This window comes from Triticum aestivum, chromosome 6D (genome assembly GCF_018294505.1).
Source record: "Triticum aestivum cultivar Chinese Spring chromosome 6D, IWGSC CS RefSeq v2.1, whole genome shotgun sequence".
Taxonomy (NCBI): Eukaryota; Viridiplantae; Streptophyta; class Magnoliopsida; order Poales; family Poaceae; genus Triticum; species Triticum aestivum.
The window spans coordinates 351429768-351452790 of record NC_057811.1 but is presented as its reverse complement, the minus strand read 5'-3'; positions in this window follow the sequence as shown (position 1 = coordinate 351452790).

Genomic DNA, 23023 nt, shown 5'->3' with positions numbered 1-23023 from the left:
AATTACCTATGCATTATTCGGCTCCACCCGAACATTTAGTTTTTAATATTTGAAAACTTTTATTGTTTGCCTTTATTCTAAATTTGAAATTTGAACTGGGTTTCGTACTGACGCGAGTTTATCAACAGTAACCGAGGTGGCGTGGCATCATTAGCGGAGGTTCACTGTAGCTTAATTATCCGGGCGTCACAAATTCTCTCTATAGATTTGATGAAGGTGATATTCCTCGTTATAAGTCTGCTAGCCAATGCTTAGATGAGTTTGATAATTTTATTGTGAAACAAGAAAACTTCAATGCTTATGTTGGTAGACAACTGAAACACAATTCTTATATGATTGAACACTTGAGTGATTATATGTCTAGAGTTAAAGGTGAACTTAAACTCATTAGTAAACATGCCTCTATGGTTACCACTCAAGTAGAACAAGTACTTAAAGCTCAGAATGATTTGCTCAATGAATTGAATAGTAAGAATAATGACTTTGCTGTTAGAGTTGCAACTAGAGGAGGTAAAGTGACTCAGGAACCTTTGTATCCTGAGGGCCACCCTAATAGAATTGAGCAGGATTCTCGAAGAAATAATGTTGATGCACCTAGTCCTTCTAAGAAGAAGAAAAAGAAAAATGATAGGACTTTCCATGCTTCTAGTGAACCTGTTATAGACACACCTGAGAATCCTAATGATATTTCTATTTCTGATGCTGAAACACTATCTGATAATGAACACGAACCTAGTGATAATGTTAATGATGATGTTCATGTTGATGTTCAACCTAGCAATAATAATGATGTAGAAATTGAACCTGCTGTTGATCTTGATAGCCCACAATCAAAGAATCAACGTCATGATAAGAAAGACTTTGTTGCTAGGAAGCATGGTAAAGAACGAGAGCCATGGGTTCAGAAACCCATGCCTTTTCCTCCCAAACCATGCAAGAAAAAGGATGATGAGGATTTTGAGCGCTTTGCTGAAATGATTAGACCTATCTTTTTGTGATGCGATTAACTGACATGCTCAAAATGAATCCTTATGCTAAGTACATGAAAGAAATTGTTACTAATAAAAGAAAGATACCGGAAGCTGAAACTTCCACCATCCTTGCTAATTATACTTTCAAGGGTGGAATACCAAAGAAACTTGGAGATCCAGGAGTACCCACTATACCATGCTCCATTAAAAGAAATTATGTTAGAACTGCTTTGTGTGATCTTGGAGCCGGTGTTAGTGTTATGCCTCTCTCTTTATATCGTAGACTTGATTTGAATATGTTGACACCTATTGAAATATCTTTGCAAATGGCCGATAAATCCACTGCTATACCTGTCGGTATTTGTGAGGATGTGCATGTTGTGGTTGCAAACGTTACTATTTTAACAGACTTTGTTATTCTTGATATTCTCGAGGACGATAGTATGTCTATTATTCTTGGAAGACCCTTTTTGAATACTGCAGGGGCTGTTATTGATTGCAACAAAGGCAATGTCACTTTTCATGTTAATGGTAATGAGCATACGGTACACTTTCCGAGGAAACAACCTCAAGTTCATAGTATAAACTCTATTGGAAAAATTCCATCGATTATTATTGGAGGCTTTGTAATTCCTCTTCCTACTGTCAAAAAGAGATATGATATTCTTATTATTGGGGATGTGCATATCCCCATTGAGGTAACTTAGTGCTATTAAAAAATTCTCCAGTTTCATGCAATTCGGAATGAGTTTGTTAACAAGACCTGATCAACCTTGTTAGTAGATTCCTTTTGATGAGCATGAGATGGATGAAGTTAGAAAGCACAACTCTGTGTACCCTCCTTTTACTTTCTGTTATTTAGTTAAAATAAAGTAAAATTAGTATTTTCTATCTATTTTCTGAATTATCCGTGCAATAAAAAATACCCCGAAAATAAAAGTTCTCCAAATGCCCCGAAATTGAAATATGATTTTTTTTCTAGAATATTTGAGAATATCTGGCACTGAGAACACAGCAGGGGGAGCTGGCACCTGGCCACGAGGGTCCAGGGCACGCCCACCCCCTGGGCGCGCCCCCTGCCTCGTGGGCCCATGGTGGCTCCCCTCCATTTATTCCAGCCACCACACACTTCTTCTTCTTCCCAAAAAAAAATCGCCAACCAGCTCAAGCACGAGTTCTAGCTCATTTTGCTGCGATTTTCGATCTCCTAGCTCAAAGCACCTCTCACAAAACTGCTTTGGGGGATTGTTCCTTGGTATGTGACTCCTCCAATGGTCCAATTAGTTTTTGTTCTAGTGCTTTATTCATTGCTAATTTTTGCTGCTTAGGTGACCAGGTTCTTGAGCTTGCATGTCAAATTTGTTTGGTCCCAAGTAGTTCTAATGCATGATATAGGCTCTAGGCACTTGTAGGAGTAGTTGCTATCAATTTTATTGAGTTTGGTTCACTTTTATTTGAAGTTACTAAATTTTCAGAAATTTTTCAGAGGAAGAAATATGTTTAGGATAATGTACCGAGGTGGTTCTTCAAGGAAGCAAGGACCCAGGCTCGCAATGTGCGATGCTGACGATGGACCACCGAGTGAAGCTCAAGTGCGGGCTTGTGAATGGCCTTCAGAAGACTTTATGGATCGAGCGGGAATCAAGGAAGAATTTAACGCATATGTGCGTAACGCTGATCTTGTGAGCTTCGAGGCAGATAAGTGTCGTCAGTACCACTATCTCACTGATTCCTTTGTGAGAAGGTTTGAATTTTCATCTTCACGCAATTCTCAAACTGTCCTGTTTGATCTTTAATTCTTATACCACGGACTTAGAGGATTTTACCACTGCTTGCAAACTTCCACAATGGGGTAGCACTAGTGAGCCCCGCAAATCTGAGTTTAGAGTTTTTTTGCTAACATAACTGTGGGGAGTCTAGAGATATAACACAAGCTATCATAGGGAGCATTCATTTTCCTTCTATACATTATTTTGCTATCTTCATAGGTAGGTGCATAAATGGTAAGCATGAAGCCTGTCACATGTGTGTCCCTGACCTCAGTGTTCCCAGGAGTGTTGTATTAGGAGATAAACATTATAATTTGGGAGCCATTGTTGCACGTAGGTTGCATAACAATAGATTTAATGGAGATTTCTTTGGTGGAATTTATGCAACCCGTTTAGCTAATTTTCTTGGTGTACCCATACGTGAAGATGATATTGAGTTGCCTCCTATTTATTTAGATTATGAGGCTATGGTTCGTCATCGTTTTGTTGAGAGGAACGATCAGTTCCTCCAGTACCGACTAATCTTTGACAGATGACGCACCTATCACGTCGCTCTTCCTGCTCCTGCTTTCTTTGACTTTTCAGGAAAAGGGGAGATATTTCATAACCAGGGAGGATGTAACGCCCGGATAATCATGCGACAGTAATCCCACACTAATCATGCCACGTCACCTCTGTTACTGTTGCTAACCTCACAATGATTCGAAACCGTTCCAAAATTTAAATTCTAAATAGTGGCAAACACCCAAAGTTTTCAAAAGTCAAAACAAAAATGTTTGGTGGGTGCCAGATAAGGCATAGTTAATTATGGTGAAGTAAACACATTTTTAGAAAATGCCTAAATATTTTAAAATGATGTAAAACAGAAAAGAAAATAAATAAAAAGAAAAGAAAGCTAAAAAAAGGGAAAAGGAGAACCCCCCCCACTGGGCCGTGGCCCAACTTGGCCGTACGGCCTCGGCCCACCAGGCCCCCACCTAGGCCGGCCCACCCCGCCGCCATAACCTCCCCCACTCCTCCCCAGTACCCCACCGACACTCCCCCCCCCCACGAAATATCTCCCCCCTCTCCCCCGATTTGGATCGGGATCGAGGAGGAGACCACCGCGCCCCGCGACGACCGCCGACGCCTGGACCTCGCCGGCCTGCCTCCTCGTCCCCGCCGGCCTGCTTCTCCTCGTCGCCGTCGTCCCCGTCCCCCACCTCGAGCCCCGCTGCCCAGTTCCCTGCAACCCCTGTGAGCGCCACCCTCATCTTCCTCTCTGACCCCACGTCGGAGTCGTCCTCGACGGGACTCGCTCGCCCGCGTGCTCCCGCAGCTCCACCCGAGCCCTACGCCGTGCCCCGCTTCCTCCCCTCTCCCTCGCGCCTGCCCGCCTTCCCGTGCTGCGTGCACGCTCGTCACCCGCGACCACCGCACGCCTGCGCCCCGTGCACGCCCGTCGCCGCGTTGTCCCGCTGCTCCCTCGTCCACCCCGGCCTCGCTGTCCTTGCCGCGCTCGACGCCCGCCAGCGCTGTTCGCGCCTCGCGCGTGGCCGCCCCCTGCTCACCCCGCGCCCCCTTCGCTCCCCCGCTCTCCCTCTACGCGCGCGCACGCGCTCGCGCCCTTCTGGCTCGGCCACGGCCCTCCCCCTCCACGCGCGGCCGTGCCCACCGCCGGCAGGCTGTCCTGGCCACTGGCCTCGCCCGCTCCGCACCTGCGCGCCGCGCCCGCGCCCGCCTGTGGCCCCTGGGCCACTGCCAGGTGGGGCCTCACGCCCCTGAGCCACTGCCCCTGGGCCCGAACCCCCTAGGGCCAATGACAGATGGGCCCCACGCCCAGAGAACGTTAAAAAAATAAAAAAAATAAAACAAATAATAAAAATAAATTTAATTAATTAACTAACTAAATTAATTAAGTTAATTAATCCTGTTTAAATTAATCTAATTAATTGGTTAATTTAATTAAACAGTAGTTAATTAGCTAACAGTCCCTCACAGGTGGGACCCACCTGTCAGGTTGACCAGGTCAACGGTCAACGTTGACTGCTGACGTCATGCTGATGCATTAATTAAATTTCGAATTAAATTAATTTATTAAATTCTAAAAATGATTTAAATCTTTAAAATTTAATATAATATAAACCGTAGCTCGGAAGGAAAAACTTTGTACATGAAAGTTGCTCAGAACGACGAGACGAATCCGAATACGCAGTCCGTTTGTCAGCCACCCGTTCCTAGCATAGCGAACATGGAACTTTCCCCCTCCGGTCCGTTTGTCCGAAAACGCGAAACATCGGGAATACTTTCCCGGATGTTCCCCCCTTCGTCGGTACCACCTACTGCCGTGTTAGGGCACACCTAGCACCGCTCATTGTCATGTCACGCATCGTCATGCTTATGTTTGCATTGTATTTACTGTTTCTTCCCCCCTCTTCTCTCCGGTAGACTACGAGACCGACGCTGCTGCTGCCCAGTTCGACTACGGAGTTGACGACCCCTCCTACTTGCCAGAGCAACCAGGCAAGCCCCCCCCCCTTGATCACCAGATATCGCCTATTCTTCTCTATACTGCTTGCATTAGAGTAGTGTAGCATGTTACTGCTTTCCATTTATCCTATCCTGAGGCATAGCCTGTCCTTGCTTCTACTGTTGTTACCTTTACCTGCAATCCTACATGCTTAGTATAGGATGCTAGTTTTCCATCAGTGGCCCTACATTCTTGTCCGTCTGCTGTGCTATACTATCGGGCCGTGATCACTTGGGCGGTGATCACGGGTATATACTTATATACTATATACATGACACATGTGATGACTAAAGTCGGGTCGGCTCGTAGGAGTACCCGCAAGTGGATCTTTGTGGCGGAGCGACAGGGCAGGTTGAGACCGCCTAGGTGAGAGGTGGGCCTGGCCCTGGACGGCGTCCGCGGTTACTTCGACATAACACGCTTAACGAGTTCTTGGTATTTGATCTGAGTCTGGCCATTTGGTCTATACGCACTAACCAGCTACGCGGGAACAGTTATGGGCACTCGACGTCGTGGTATCAGCCGAAGCTCTTTTGACGTCAGCGACGGAGCGGCGCGCGCCGGATTGGACTGGAACGCCACTAGGCTAGGTCTGCTTCCGGCCGCCCTCGCAACGTGCAGGTGTGCAATGGGCGATGGGCCCAGACCCCTGCGTGCATAGGGTTTAGACCGGCGTGTTGACCTCTCTGTTGAGCCTAGGTGGGGCTGCGACGTGTTGATCTTCCGAGGTCGGGCATGACCCAGGAAAGTGCGTCCGGCCAAATGGGATCGAGCGTGTTGGGTTATGTGGTGCACCCCTGCAGGGAAGTTTATCTATTCGAATAGCCGTGTCCCTCGGTAAAAGGACGACCCGGAGTTGTACCTTGACCTTATGACAACTAGAACCGGATACTGAATAAAATACACCCTTCCAAGTGCCAGATACAACCCGGTGATCGCTCTCTAACAGGGCGACGAGGAGGGTATCGCCGGGTAGGATTATGCTATGCGATGCTACTTGGAGGACTTCAATCTACTCTCTTCTACATGTTGCAAGATGGAGATGGCCAGAAGCATAGTCTTCGACAGGATTAGCTATCCCCCTCTTATCCTAGCATTCTGCAGTTCAATCCACTGATATGGCCTTTTACACATATACCCATGAATATGTAGTGTAGCTCCTTGCTTGCGAGTACTTTGGATGAGTACTCACGGTTGCTTCTCTCCCTCTTTTCCCCCTTTCCTTCTACCTGGTTGTCGCTACCAGATGCTGGAGTGCAGGAGCCAGACGCCACCGTCGATGACGACTCCTACGACACTGGAGGTGCCTACTACTACGTGCAGCCCGCTGACGACGACCAGGAGTAGTTAGGAGGATCCCAGGCAGGAGGCCTGCGCCTCGTTCGATCTGTATCCCAGTTTGTGCTAGCCTTCTTAAGGCAAACTTGTTTAACTTATGTCTGTACTCAGATATTGTTGCTTCCGCTGACTCGTCTATGATCGAGCACTTGTATTCGAGCCCTCGAGGCCCCTGGCTTGTATTATGATGCTTGTATGACTTATTTATGTTTTAGAGTTGTGTTGTGATATCTTCCCGTGAGTCCCTGATCTTGATCGTACACATTTGCGTGCATGATTAGTGTACGGTCAAACCGGGGGCGTCACAAGTTGGTATCAGAGCCGACTGCCTGTAGGAATCCCCCTTTCCACACTCCTTGGCCGAAGTCGAGTCTAGACATTACAAAACTTTTACTAACATGGCTGTGTGTCTTACGGGCCCACGTCGCCATTGGGTGGTACTAGGATCTTTTACTCCTCGACCTTTACTCTGGGACTCTGAACTCTCTTCTACTCGGGTTAAACGAATTTGCTAACTCTAACACTAGGATCCCGTGACCGCATTCACCCCAAAGTTGGATAAGCCATAGTTGTTTCTTAGAATAGTATTTTGAACAATTCACACACTGTCATTTGACTCCTTTGAAACGTCTTTGCTTTCAGATGGAACCCACGAGGCAGGTCGTGCGCCACACGACGGCCATTGGTGCCTCGGGATCACCTGCTGTGCTAGCTGAGATGATGACCTATCTGGGTTATCGCTGGCACCCTGAGTACACCGTCTACGAGGAGTACCAGGACTTTAACCAGGAGCAGTACCGTGCCATCGTCCACCTCTACTCGCGGGAGTATGACTCCACTACTGTGCTGCACACCGCTCATGGTGTTGGTGTGACCATCGATATGGCTGTCCACGATGCTGCTTATGCTGCTCTGACACGTCTTCGTGGAGAGTATCGAGAGTTGGACACCTCCCCTTTCAGGCACATTGCTATCGCATCTGATGTTGGTGCGGAGGGATACTATACTGCTGCCTACTCCACTGTCACCCGAGAGCCCTTCTACCATCAGAACCTGGTTCTGCATGCTGATGGGCTGGATCGAGCTAACCGAGCTCTTCGCCACGATTTGTACACCACCCGTCAGCACCTTTACCGTGCTCTGACGCTGTTGCACCCCTTTGTCCGATCTAGGGAGCTGCCCCGTTCTGCGATCTACCCAGCCAGGACTGTGATGCCCCAGGGTGTCGGCTGGCCAGATGTGGGAGGCCACTCTCCCGCACTTGGACCTCTTCTGCCACCTGAGCGTCAGGTTCTGCACCAGAGTATTCGCGGACCCCAGGTTGCTGACGTGGAGTTCCCGATGCGACACTACCAGCTTTCAGGCTACACCTACCTCCACAGTACCTCTTGGGACTGATGTAGGCTTGCTTGTTAGTGTTAGATGCATTCGCCGCGAGCCTGTGTGCCGCCTATGTTGTTTTAGTCTATGTACTGAACTCTGTGTACTGAACTCTATGCATGACCCCATTTGTAAGTTATGCCGACTACTATGTAGTAGCTATCGTGCTCCTTTCATTATGCATGTTTCATCATGAATGATCCTTGTCTTTGCAAATTTCTCAATGTTGAACCCCTGTTATATATTAGCAGGATGGTTAGACCAGGTGGTCGTGGTAGTGGTGGCAATGCCCACCACCACCTGAGTACATGGATGGTATGATCCAACAGTTCGAACTGAACCGCCAATTCATGGAAAATATGATGGCTCAGTTTCCTCGCCCCAATATGGACCAGCAACCAACCCCAGTAACTCTGCAGGATTTCATGCGCCTGAACCCAACTGTGTACCGCAGCTCAACTCAGCCTCTGGATGCTGATGACTGGCTCCGTGACATCACCCATGAGATGGAGTCTGCCAATGTAGCTCCTGCCAGCTATGTCACCTTTGCTTCCTTCTTCCTGAAGGGACCCGCAGCTCAATGGTGGGACAGCCACAGGCATACTCTGCCAGCTGGAACAATCATCACCTGGCCAGACTTCCAAGCTGCTTTCCGTGCCCGCTTCATTCCTCAGGGAGTCATGGACCGGAAGAAGCGTGAGTTCCGCAACCTCACCCAAGGCAACAAAACTGTTGAAGCTTATCAGCGGGAGTTTCTGGACTTGTCTCGCTATACTGAAGAGGACATTGCAACTGATGCACGCAGACAGGAGAAGTTCAGTGATGGCCTTCAAGCTGACATCAAGCTCGCACTTCTAGTGCATGACTTTGCTGATTTTGCCACCCTGGTGAACAAGGCCATCAATGTCGAAACTGGTCTGCAGGAATACCAGAGCTCTCACAGGCGCAACCGTGACACGGGCTCATCTTCGGGCCCGCCCTCACAGAAGCGTAAGATATGGATCCCGAACAACATGTACCGTCCAAATGCATCTGCCCCAAGGCAGACCTATGCTGCATCTCGTCTGCCCCCACCACCATCTAGGCAGTCAAGACTTCCAGCTCCACCACCCCAAGCTCCTGTTCCCACTCCCAATAATGGTTTGTGCTTCAGGTGTGGTCAACCAGGACACCGTTCTAGAGAATGCAACCAGAATCAGAATCAACTAGCCCTTCCAGCAACTGGCCATGGAAGCAACCAGCCCCGCAGCAACAAGGCCAAGTCTTATGGTCGTGTTCATGCCAACCACGTTGATCTCAACGAAGCTCAAGACCAGCCTGCTACTGTGATGGGTACACTCCTCGTAAATTCAGTACCAGCATCCGTTTTATTTGATACAGGTGCATCGCATTCATTCATGTCAGAAGATTTTGCATTCATGCATGGCATTAGAAGCGAAGACATGAATGCTTCACTATTAGTACACACCCCTGCGGGCCAATGTCGAACCTCCATGATTTGCAACGACGTCCCCATTGAAATCGAAGGACTGGAATTTCTTGTCTCTCCCATCGTACTGAAGTCCTGTAGCATTGATCTCATTCCGGGAATGAATTGGTTAAAAGCGCATACTGCTTCAATCGTTTGCACCACTAAGACCGTCCATCTGCTACACCCTTCAGATGAAATAGTTACTTACCAACCTCATCTGGTGCAAAATGCCGAGGCAAGGCTCTATGAATTGAATGCATTGAACGCTGCACCACTCGAGCGCATTGAAAACATTCCCGTCGTGCGTGAATTCCTCGACGTCTTCCCTGAAGAACTTCCAGGGATTCCCCCTGCTAGAGCTGTCGAATTCATCATCGACTTGAAACCAGGCACCACTCCTATAGCCAAGCGACCCTACAAGATGCCGCCGCATGAACTCCTTGAGCTTAAGGAGGAAATCGACAAATCTCTTCGCAAAGGATTCATTCACCCAAGTTGCTCTCCTTGGGGAGCACCTTCTCTCTTTGTCAAGAAGAAGGATGGGACAAACCGATTAGTTCAAGACTACCGTCCTATAAACCAAGCTACCATTCAGAATAAATACCCTCTTCCTCGGATCAATGACCTGTATGATCAACTGGCGGGTTCGTCAGTGTTCTCTAAGCTCGACTTGAGGTTGGGCTACCACCAGATCCGTGTTCGCGAAGAGGATATCCCAAAGACCGCCTTCATGACTCGCTATGGTTCATACGAGTACAACGTCATGTCTTTCGCTTTAACCAATGCTCCAGCCACCTTCTCTCGTCTGATGAACTATATATTCATGGATTACCTCGACAAGTTGGTCGTGGTTTATCTGGATGATATCCTGGTATTTTCCAAGAACGAAGAAGAACATGCTGAACATCTTCGACTTGTGCTGGAAAAGCTACGAGAGCATCAACTATATGCCAAGTTCTCCAAATGTGAATTCTGGCTACCCGAAGTAACCTATCTTGGGCATGTCATCTCTAAGGATGGTATTGCCGTCAACCCTGAACGAGTCCAGGCTATCCTTGATTGGACTCCTCCCAAGAACGTTAAGCAAGTCAGAAGTTTTCTCGGTCTCGCCAGCTATTGCCGTCGATTCATCGAGAAGTTCTCCAAGATCGCCAGGCCTCTGACTAACCTGTTGCATAAGGGCGTCAAGTTCCAATGGACAGACAAATGTCAGGAAAGTTTCCAGGCACTCAAAGACAAGTTGACTTCTGCCCCAGTTCTAGCTCCACCTGATACTAAGAAGGACTTCGTCATTTACTGCGACGCTTCCCGTCAAGGATTAGGCTGTGTCCTAATGCAAGACCGCAAAGTGATTGCTTATGCCTCTCGGCAATTGCGCCCTCACGAAGAGAACTACCCAGTTCACGACCTCGAACTTGCTGCTGTCATTCATGCGCTGAAACAGTGGCGACATTACCTTCTCGGTAATCGTTGCGAGATCTTCACTGACCACCAAAGTCTGAAGTATCTGTTTACTCAGCCAGACCTGAACCTCCGTCAGCAGAGATGGATGGAGCTTGTTGCAGACTTTGACTTGGGTATTTCCTATATGCCAGGCAAGGCTAATGTAATGGCTGATGCCTTGAGTCGCAAGTCTTACTGCAACCACCTCCAGGTTCACAAAGTTCAGCCCTCGCTTGTTGAAGAATTCAGGAAGCTGAACCTCCATATTGTTCCTCCGGGTGCACTCGCTCCCCCTCCTAAGGAGTTTCGCAAGATGAACCTCCGTGTTGTTTCCCAGGGTTCCCTCAATACCCTGGCCGTCGAACCAGATCTCTTGGACTCCATCAAGAGAATACAGAGATATGACTCTGAAGCGCACAAGATTAAGCGCTACCTCGCAGAAGGAAAGCCCTCATTCTTCACTATTGCTGAAGATGGCACTTTGTACTTCAAGGGCCGCCTAGTGGTGCCATGTGCAGAGAAAAACCTGGATATGACTCAGGAAGTTATGAAAGAAGCTCATGATACGCCTCTATGTATCCATCCTGGTAGTACAAAGATGTACCAAGACATCCGTCAGAGATTCTGGTGGTCTAATATGAAGCAAGACATTGCTCGTTATGTTGCTGAGTGTGACGTTTGCCGTCGTATCAAAGCAGAACATCAAAGGCCTGCTGGAACTCTGCAACCTATCTCTATTCCTGAATGGAAATGGGACCATGTTGAGATGGACTTCGTCACTGGATTTCCCAAATCACAGAAAGGTAATGATGCTATTCTTGTCGTCATTGACCGGCTTTCCAAAGTTGCACATTTCCTGGCGGTCAAAGAAACGATCACTGCTAGTCAGCTGGCAACGCTCTATATGTCCAGGATTGTTTCACTCCATGGTATTCCATTGGTTATCAGCTCAGACCGTGGCAGCTTATTCACTTCAAGATTCTGGGCAAGTTTCCAAGAAGCTATGGGAACTCATCTGTCATTCAGTACTGCGTTTCATCCTCAGTCGCAAGGGCAAGTTGAACGCGTCAACCAAGTTCTCGAAGACATGCTTCGAGCTTGTGTTATTTCCTTCGGCAAGAAATGGGAGGAATCTCTCCCGTATGCTGAGTTCTCTTATAATAATAGCTATCAAGCTAGTCTGAAGATGGCCCCCTTCGAAGTGTTATATGGACGAAAGTGCCGAACCCCTCTGAACTGGTCAGAAACTGGGGAACGTCCACTCTTCGGTCCGGATATTATCCAACATGCCGAAGAACAAGTCCGCATTATTCGTGAGAATCTCAAGACTGCTCAGTCACGTCAGAAGAGTCAGTATGACCGTCATCATAAAGACATGGTCTATCAACCTGGCGAAAAGGCTTATCTTCGAGTCACACCAATGAAGGGTGCTCACCGCTTTGGAATCAAGGGCAAACTAGCTCCTCGATATATTGGCCCATTCACTATTCTCGAAAGGCGTCGAAAAGTGGCATACCAACTGGAGCTTCCGCCGAACCTTTCTCAGGTTCACGATGTGTTCCATGTGTCACAGCTCCGCCGTTGCTTCAAGGACCCAATCCGAGCAGTGGATCATGAAGTGCTCGAATTGCAGCAGGACCTCTCCTATAAGGAGCATCCGGTCCGCATTCTCGACCAAGCTGAACGCCGCACACGTCAGAAGGCGATCAAGTTTCTCAAAGTCCAGTGGTCGCACCATTCTGAAGATGAGGCCACTTGGGAACGCGAGGATCGCCTGCGTGATGAATACCCCGCACTGTTTCCATCTACCTCCTAAATCTCGGGACGAGATTTCTTGTAGTGGAGGAGATTTGTAATGCCCGGATAATCATGCTACAGTAATCCCACGCTAATCATCCACGTCACCTCTGTTACTGTTGCTAACCTCACAATGATTCGAAACCGTTCCAAAATTTAAATTCTAAATAGTGGCAAACACCCAAAGTTTTCAAAAGTCAAAACAAAAATGTTCGGTGGGTGCCAGATAAGGCATAGTTAATTATGGTGAAGTAAACACATTTTTAGAAAATGCCTAAATATTTTAAAATGATGTAAAACAGAAAAGAAAATAAATAAAAATAAAAGAAAGCTAAAAAAAGGGAAAAGGAGCCCCCCCCCACTGGGCCGTGGCCCAACTTGGCCGAACGGCCTCGGCCCACCAGGCCACCACCTAGGCCGGCCCACCCCGCCGCCATAACCTCCCCCACTCCCCCCAGTACCCCACCGACACTCCCCCCCCCACGAAATATCTCCCCCCTCTCCCCCGATTTGGATCGGGATCGAGGAGGAGACCACCGCGCCCCGCGACGACCGCCGACGCCTGGACCTCGCCGTAGCGCGTCCTCGCCGGCCTGCCTCCTCCTCCCCACCGGCCTGCTTCTCCTCGTCGCCGTCGTCCCCGTCCCCCACCTCGAGCCCCGCTGCCCAGCCCCCTGCAACCCCTGTGAGCGCCACCCTCATCTTCCTCTTTGACCCCACGCCGGAGTCGTCCTCGACGGGGACTCGCTCGCCCGCGTGCTCCCGTAGCTCCACCCGAGCCCTACGTCGTGCCCCGCTTCCTCCCCTCTCCCTCGCACCTGCCCGCCTTCCCGTGCTGCGCGCGCACTCGTCGTCGCGACCACCGCACGCCTGCGCCCCGTGCACGCCCGTCGCCGCGTTGTCCCGCTGCTCCCTCGTCCACCCGGCCTCGCCGTCCTTGCCGCGCTCGACGCCGCGCGCCGTTCGCGCCCTCGCGCTTGGCCGCCCCCTGCTCACCCCGCGCCCCCTTCGCTCCCCCCGCTCTCCTCTCTACGCGCGCACGCGCTCGCGCCCTTCTGGCTCGGCCACGGCCCATCCCCCTCCACGCGCGGCCGTGCCCGCCGCCGGCAGGCCGTCCTGGCCACTGGCCTCGCCCGAGCCGCACACGCGCGCCGCGCCCGCGCCCGCCTGTGGCCCCTGGGCCACTGCCAGGTGGGGCCTCGCGCCCCTGAGCCACTGCCCCTGGGCCCGAACCCCCTAGGGCCAATGACAGATGGGCCCCACGCCCAGAGAACGCTAAAAATATATAAATAAAACAAATAATAAAAATAAATTTAATTAATTAATTAATTAACTAAATTAATTAAGTTAATTAATCCTGTTTAAATTAATCTAATTAATTAGTTAATTTAATTAAACATTAGTTAATTAGCTAACAGTCCCTGACAGGTGGGACCCACCAGTCAGGTTGACCAGGTCAACGGTCAACGTTGACTGCTGACGTCATGCTGATGTCATGCTGATGCATTAATTAAATTTCAAATTAAATTAATTTATTAAATTCTAAAAATGATTTAAATCTTTAAAATTTAATATAATATAAACCGTAGCTCGGATGGAAAAACTTTGTACATGAAAGTTGCTCAGAACGACGAGACGAATCCGAATACGCAGTCCGTTTGTCAGCCACCCGTTCCTAGCATAGCGAACATGGAACTTTCCCCCTCCGGTCCGTCTGTCCAAAAACGCGAAACATCGGGAATACTTTCCCGGATGTTCCCCCCCTTCGCCGGTACCACCTACTGCCGCGTTAGGGCACACCTAGCACCGCTCATTGTCATGTCACGCATCGTCATGCTTATGTTTGCATTGTATTTACTGTTTCTTCCCCCCTCTTCTCTCCGGTAGACTACGAGACGGACGCTGCTGCTGCCCAGTTCGACTACGGAGTTGACGACCCCTCCTACTTGCCAGAGCAACCAGGCAAGCCCCCCCCCTTGATCACCAGATATCGCCTATTCTTCTCTATACTGCTTGCATTAGAGTAGTGTAGCATGTTACTGCTTTCCGTTAATCCTATCCTGATGCATAGCCTGTCCTTGCTTCTATTGTTGTTACCTTTACCTGCAATCCTACATGCTTAGTATAGGATGCTAGTTTTCCATCAGTGGCCCTACATTCTTGTCCGTCTACTGTGCTATACTATCGGGCCGTGATCACTTGGGCGGTGATCACGGGTATATACTTATATACTATATACATGACACATGTGATGACTAAAGTCGGGTCGGTTCGTAGGAGTACCCGCAAGTGGATCTTTGTGGCGGAGCGACAGGGCAGGTTGAGACCGCCTAGGTGAGAGGTGGGCCTGGCCCTGGACGGCGTCCGCGGTTACTTCGACATAACACGCTTAATGAGTTCTTGGTATTTGATCTGAGTCTGGCCATTTGGTCTATACGCACTAACCAGCTACGCGGGAACAGTTATGGGCACTCGACGTCGTGGTATCAGCCGAAGCTCTTTTGACGTCAGCGACTGGAGCGGCGCGCGCCGGATTGGACTGGAACGCTAATAGGCTAGGTCTGCTTCCGGCCGCCCTCGCAACGTGCAGGTGTGCAATGGGCGATGGGCCCAGACCCCTGCGCGCATAGGGTTTAGACCGGCGTGTTGACCTCTCTGTTGAGCCTAGGTGGGGCTGCGACTTGTTGATCTTCCGAGGCCGGGCATGACCCAGGAAAGTGTGTCCGGCCAAATGGGATCGAGCGTGTTGGGTTATGTGGTGCACCCCTGCAGGGAAGTTTATCTATTCGAATAGCCGTGTCCCTCGGTAAAAGGACGACCCGGAGTTGTACCTTGACCTTATGACAACTAGAACCGGATACTGAATAAAATACACCCTTCCAAGTGCCAGATTCAACCCGGTGATCGCTCTCTAACAGGGCGACGAGGAGGGGATCGCCGGGTAGGATTATGCTATGCGATGCTACTTGGAGGACTTCAATCTACTCTCTTCTACATGCTGCAAGATGGAGATGGCCAGAAGCGTAGTCTTCGACAGGATTAGCTATCCCCCTCTTATCCTGGCATTCTGCAGTTCAGTCCACTGATATGGCCCTTTACACATATACCCATGCATATGTAGTGTAGCTCCTTGCTTGCGAGTACTTTGGATGAGTACTCACGGTTGCTTCTCTCCCTCTTTTCCCCCTTTCCTTCTACCTGGTTGTCGCTACCAGATGCTGGAGTGCAGGAGCCAGACGCCACCGTCGACGACGACTCCTACGACACTGGAGGTGCCTACTACTACGTGCAGCCCGCTGACGACGACCAGGAGTAGTTAGGAGGATCCCAGGCAGGAGGCCTGCGCCTCGTTTGATCTGTATCCCAGTTTGTGCTAGCCTTCTTAAGGCAAACTTGTTTAACTTATGTCTGTACTCAGATATTGTTGCTTCCGCTGACTCGTCTATGATCGAGCACTTGTATTCGAGCCCTCGAGGCCCCTGGCTTGTATTATGATGCTTGTATGACTTATTTATGTTTTAGAGTTGTGTTGTGATATCTTCCCGTGAGTCCCTGATCTTGATCGTACATATTTGCGTGCATGATTAGTGTACGGTCAAACCGGGGGCGTCACAGAGGAGGCGAACGAGTACGAGAGGAGGGCTGAGATAGCTCGCCTCCAAGCTGCGGCCCACGATGTAATAACTGCTGCATCTCAGTACGACCCCAACTACAACTTTGGATATCCGCCCGGCCAACCGTGGCAGTAGACCAACTTAGGCCAAAAGCCTAAGCTTGGGGGAGTACGTATTTCTCACCAACATTACATTTATGTTCACACACTCATGCTAGTTGTCGGTGCTCGTACTTTTTCATTGTACTGTCCATGCTAGTTTATTTTCTTTTTCCTGTTTTCTTCTTGTGTGTTTGAAAAACTTTAAGAAAAACCAAAAAATTAGTACTAGCTTTTAGCTAGTTTACTTTCTTGCTTGTAGTAGTATTAATTAAAAGAAAACCAAAAAAGATTTCTTGTTCTTCTTTTGCTTGTTGGGAGATTTCCCGTGTAAATAGTTTTATTTCTTTTCTTTTCTTTGGGGGTCGATAGGAGAAGACCATGATGAAATTGTTAAAGTGGCTCTTATATGCATTATTGTTGATTTAACCAAGAGCCCATATTGCCTTGTCTTCTCCTGTTTATTGAATGCTTGCAGATTCCAGCTTAGTCCAATGCACGTGCACTCTTATTATTATTCACACCGTTCGGTCGTGCAAGTGAAAGGCAATTATAACGATATATGATGGACTGATTGAGATGAGAGAAGCTGGTATGAACTCGGCCTCTTTTGTTTTTGTAAATATGATTAGTTCATCGTTCCTGATTCAGCTTATTATGAATAAACATGTTTGCAATGACAATTAGAGATTATAGTTGCTTATGCCATGCTTAATTAGCTAGGAGTTTATAATGGTTTATCTTGCGTGCCAACATGCTATTAAAATGGTTGTGATGTGGTATGATAGGGTGGTATCCTCCTTTGAATGATTCAAGTGGCTTGACTTGGCACATGTTCACGCATGTAGTTGAAACAAATCAACATAGCCTTCATGATATTTATGTTCATGGTGGATTATATCCTACTCATGCTTGCACTCAATGTTCATTAATTTTAATGCATGTTCATGACTGTTGTCGCTCTCTAGTTGGTCGCTTCCCAGTCTTTTGCTAGCCTTCACTTGTACTAAGCGGGAATACTGCTTGTGCATCCAATCCCTTAAACCCCAAAGTTATTCCATATGAGTCCACCATACCTTCCTATATGGGGTATCTACCTGCCGTTCCAAGTAAATTTGTATGTGCCAAACTCTAAATCTTCAAATGAAATTCTATTTTGTATGCTCAAATAGCTCATGTATCAACTAGGGATGTCTGTATCTTCCATGTTAGGCGGGTTATTCTCAAGAGGGGTGGACTCCGCTCCTCACTCACGAGAAAATGGCTGGTCACCGGGATGCCCAGTCCCATGCTTTAAGCAAACCAAATTGAAATAATTGCAAACAAAACTCCCCCGGGACTGTTGTTAGTTGGAGGCACTCGTTGTTTCGAGCAAGCCATGGATTGATTCTTGTTGGTGGAGGGGGAGTATAAACTTTACCATTTTGTTTGGGAACCGCCTATAATGTGTGTAGCATGGAAGATATCGCCATCTATTGGTTGTTATGTTGACAATGAAAGTATACCGCTCAAAATATTATTTATCTCTATTTCAAAATCGAGCTCTGGCACCTCTACAAATCCCTGCTTCCCTCTGCGAAGGGCCTATCTATTTACTTTTATGTTGAGTCATCACCCTCTTATTAAAAAGCACCAGCTGGAGAGCACTGCTGTCATTTGCATCCATTACTATTAATTTATATTGGGTATGACTATGAATGGATCTCTTTTACCATGAATTACAATGTTTAGTCAGTCCTTGATCTTTAAAGGTGCTCTGCATTTATGTTTTGCGGTCTCAGAAAGGGCTACCGAGATACCATCTTGTTATATCATATCATGATTGTTTTGAGAAAGTGTTGTCATCCGAGATTTATTATTATTGCTCGCTAGTTGATTATGCCATTGATATGAGTAAACATGAGACCTAAATGTTATTGTGAATATGGTTAGTTCATAATCTTTGCTGAAAACTTGAATGCTGACTTTACATATCTATAACAACAAGAGCAAACAGAGTTTGTAAAAGTTTTTCTTTATCACTTTCAGTTTATCAACTGAATTGCTTGAGGACAAGCAAAGGTTTAAGCTTGGGGGAGTTGATACGTCTCCGTCGTATCTACTTTTCCAAACACTTTTGCCCTTGTTTTGGACTCTAACTTGCATGATTTGAATGGAACTAACCCGGACTGACGCTGTTTTCAGCAGAATTGCCATGGTGTTATCTTTGTGCAGAAACAAAAGTTCTCGGAATGACCTGAAACTTCACGGAGATTATTTTGGGAAATAATAAAAGATCCTGGCGAAAGAATCAAGGCCAGGGGGCCCACACCCTTTCCACGAGGGTGGGGGCGCGCCTGCCCCCCTGGGCGCGCCCCCTGCCTCGTGGCCCCCTGGAGCTCCACCGACCTCAACTCCAACTCTATATATTCACATTCGGGGAGAAAAAAATCAGAGAGAAGGATTCATCGCGTTTTACGATACGGAGCCGCCGCCAAGCCCTAAACTCTCTCGGGAGGGCTGATCTGGAGTCCGTTCGGGGCTCCGGAGAGGGGAATCCGCCGCCGTCGTCATCATCAACCATCCTCCATCACCAATTTCATGATGCTCACCGCCGTGCGTGAGTAATTCCATCGTAGGCTTGCTGGACGGTGATGGGTTGGATTAGATCTATCATGTAATCAAGTTAGTTTTGTTAGGGTTTGATCCCTAGTATCCACTATGTTCCGAGATTGATGTTGCTATGACTTTGCTATGCTTAATGCTTCTCACTAGGGCCCGAGTGCCATGATTTCAGATCTGAACCTATTATGTTTTCATGAATATATGTGAGTTCTTGTTCCTATCTTGCAAGTCTATAGTCACCTACTATGTGTTATGATCCGGCAACCCCGAAGTGACAATAATCGGGACCACTCCCGGTGATGACCATAGTTTGAGGAGTTCATGTATTCACTATGTGTTAATGCTTTGGTCCGGTACTCTATTAAAAGGAGGCCTTAATATCCCTTTGTTTCCGCTAGGACCCCGCTGCCACGGGAGGGTAGGACAAAAGATGTCATGCAAGTTCTTTTTCATAAGCATGTATGACTATATTCGGAATACATGCCTACATTACATTGCTGAATTGGAGCTAGTTCTGTGTCACCCTATGTTATGACTGTTACATGATGAATCGCATCCGGCATAATTCTCCATCACCGATCCAATGCCTACGAGCTTTTCACATATTGTTCTCCGCTTATTTACTTTACCGCTGCTACTGTTTCAATCACTACAATACTACTATCACTGTTACCTTTGCCACTGTTACCGTTACTATCATACTACTTTGCTACTAAATACTTTGCTACAGATATTAAGTTATCTAGGTGTGGCTGAATTGACAACTCAATTGCTAATACTTGAGAATATTCTTTGGCTCCCCTTGTGTCGAATCAATAAATTTGGGTTGAATACTCTACCCTCGAAAACTGTTGCGATCCCCTATACTTGTGGGTTATCATAAACCTTGTAAAATAAGAGAGAATAGGCATAAGTATTGTGACATAATGTGTAATAACATCCCATAATGCAATAAATATCGATATAAAAACATGATGCAAAATGGACGTATCAACTCCCCCAAGCTTAGACCTTGCTTGTCCTCAAGCGGAAGCCGATAACGAAAAATATGTCCACATGTTTAGAGATAGAGGTGTCAATAAAATAAAATACGGACATGAGGGCATCATGATCATTCTTATAACAGCAACATATATATTGTCATATGATTTCTTATGCTAAAGTAACAATCTATTCACAATGTCAAGTATGAATCAAAAACTTCATTGAAAACTAACAAACTATGATCTCGGTCATTGAAGCAATTGCAATTTATCATAACATCGGAAAGAGTCAATATAAGAGCTTTTCAGCAAGTGCACATACTCAACTATCATTTAGTCTTTCACAATTGCTAACACTCACGCAATACTTATGGGTATGGAGTTTTAATCGGACACAGAGAAAGATAGGGGCTTATAGTGTTGCCTCCCAACCTTTTACCTCAAGGGTAATGTCAACAATAATAGTTTATGATAACTTACATCCAATTGGATATATATATCAGGATCTTTCCAACACAATGCGCTTGCCAAAGGATAAAATGTAAAAAGGAAAGGTGAAGATCACCATGACTCTTGTATAAGGTATAAGACAAGAATAAAAGATAGGCCCTTCGCAGAGGAAAGCAGAGGTTGTCATGTGCTTTTATAGTTGGATGCACAAAATCTTAATGCGAAAGAACGTCACTTTATATTGCCACTTGTGATAGGGACCTTTATTATGCAGTCCGTCGCTTTTATTGCTTCCATATCACAAGATCGTATAAAGCTTATTTTCTCCACACTAATAGATCGTACATATTTAGAGAGTAATTTAATATTGCATGCAACAATGACAACTTACTTGAAGGATCTTACTCAATCCATAGGTAGATATGGTGAACTCTTAGGCAAAACCGGGTTTAAGGATATTCGGAAGCACAAGTAGTATCTCTACTTGGTGCAAAGAATTTGGCTAGCATGAGGGGGAAAGGCAAGCTCAACATGGTGGATGATCCATGACAATATACTTTATTTCGGATATAAGAAAACATAACCCATTACGTTGTCTTCCTTGTCCAACATCATCTTTTGTCATGTCATATTTTAATGAGTGCTCACAATCATAAAAGATGTCCAAGATAGTATATTTATATGTGAAAACCTCTCTTTCTTTATTACTTCCTATTAATTGCAACGATGACCAAAACTATGTTTGTCAACTCTCAACAACTTTTATTCATCATACTCTTTTATATGTGAAGTCATTACTCTCCATAAGATCAATATGATCTCTTTAATTCTTTTTATTCTTTCTTTTATTCCCTCAAGATCATAGCGAGATAACCAAGCCCTCGACTAAAAACTAATCTTTATTATATATAGCTCACGGACTCGATTACATAGAAGGATCATAAAGCCAAACTCAAAACTAGATCATACTAAAACTTTATTCTACTCGATCAAGATATTACCAAAAGGATCGAACTAAGCAAAAGGGTAAAGATAGAAGTGTGATGGTGATACGATACCGGGGCACCTCCCCCAAGCTTGGCAGTTGCCAAGGGGAGTGCCCATGCCCGATACTCAGTTCTCCTTTGGTGGTGACGAAGATGGTGGTGGTGATGACAATTGTGCCTTCACCTTTTTCATATTGTAGTTGAGGAGAGCAATTTCCTCCTTTAAATCATCGACCTCCAACTCCAGCTTCAAGATCTTGTCGCATAAATCTCCTTTGTTTTTCTGCCGAAAACAAGAAGGAATAGATCGGATGTTAGACAGTTTAGCCCTCTTAGGGAGACTAGACTTCTTGAACTTCACGTGCATATCCCCAGGTTGAGGTAGAGGAACATCCTCCTCCTCCGTACTTGAATCATTGATCCTCATCAAATGAGCATCCTCCTCAGCATCCATAGTTCGACCACAAGGAAATAGGTCCCCATAGGTCTTTGGGTCAGCAATGAGATGTGAGACATAGCTCTCTCCGTCGGAGTCTTGAGATGACATCTTGTTCTAAATCTGCTATAGAAATAGCTCGAAACAAAAACAGAGGATATTTGCGTGGTACGGTGGTCCAAACCTTCGAGAGATTATATAGTGAATTTTTACCGACCAAAAGAAGTATCGTGCAAGAAAACGGAGTCTAGAGGGCATACGAGGTGCCCACGAGGCAGGGGGCGCGCCCTCCACCCTCGTGGATGCCCCGTGTCCCTTTCGGACTACTTCTTATTTTCCTATTTTCTTAAATATTCCAAAACGGAGAAAAGTTGCTATTAGAACTGTTTTGGAGTCGGTTTACTTACCGTACCACATACCTATTCCTTTTCGAAGTCTGAAACGTTCTGGAAAGTGTCCCTTATATACTCCTCCGGGATTACGGTATCAATAACATTGGTTTCAACATTTATGGGATTATCTGAGATATAATGTTTGATTCTTTGCGTTCACCACCTTTGGATTTGTGCCTTCGAAGTTGTTGATTTTTATGGCACCAGAACGATGGACCTCCTCGATGACGTAAGGACCTTCCCATTTATAGAGGAGTTTTCCTGCAAAAAATCTTAAACGAGAGTTGTATAGAAAAACATAATCACCTACATTAAACTCACGCTTTTGTATCCTTTTGTCATGCCATCTTTTAACTTTTTCTTTAAGCAATTTGGCATTCTCATAGGCCTGAGTTCTCCATTCATCAAGTGAGCTAATGTCAAATAGTCTCTTCTCACCAGCAAGTTTGAAATCATAATTGAGCTCTGTAATGCCCAATATGCCTTATGTTCTAGTTCGAGAGGTAAATGACATGCTTTTCCATAAACCATTTTATATGGAGACATTCCCATAGGACTTTTATATGCAGTTCTATAGGCCCATAATGCATCATCAAGTTTCTTAGACCAATTCTTTCTAGATCTATTAACAGTCTTTTGCAAAATTAATTTAATCTCTCTATTACTCAGTTCTACTTGACCACTAGACTGTGGGTGGTATGGAGATGCAATTCTATGATTAACATCATACTTAGCAAGCATTTTACGAAAAGCACCATGAATAAAATGTGAACCACCATCAG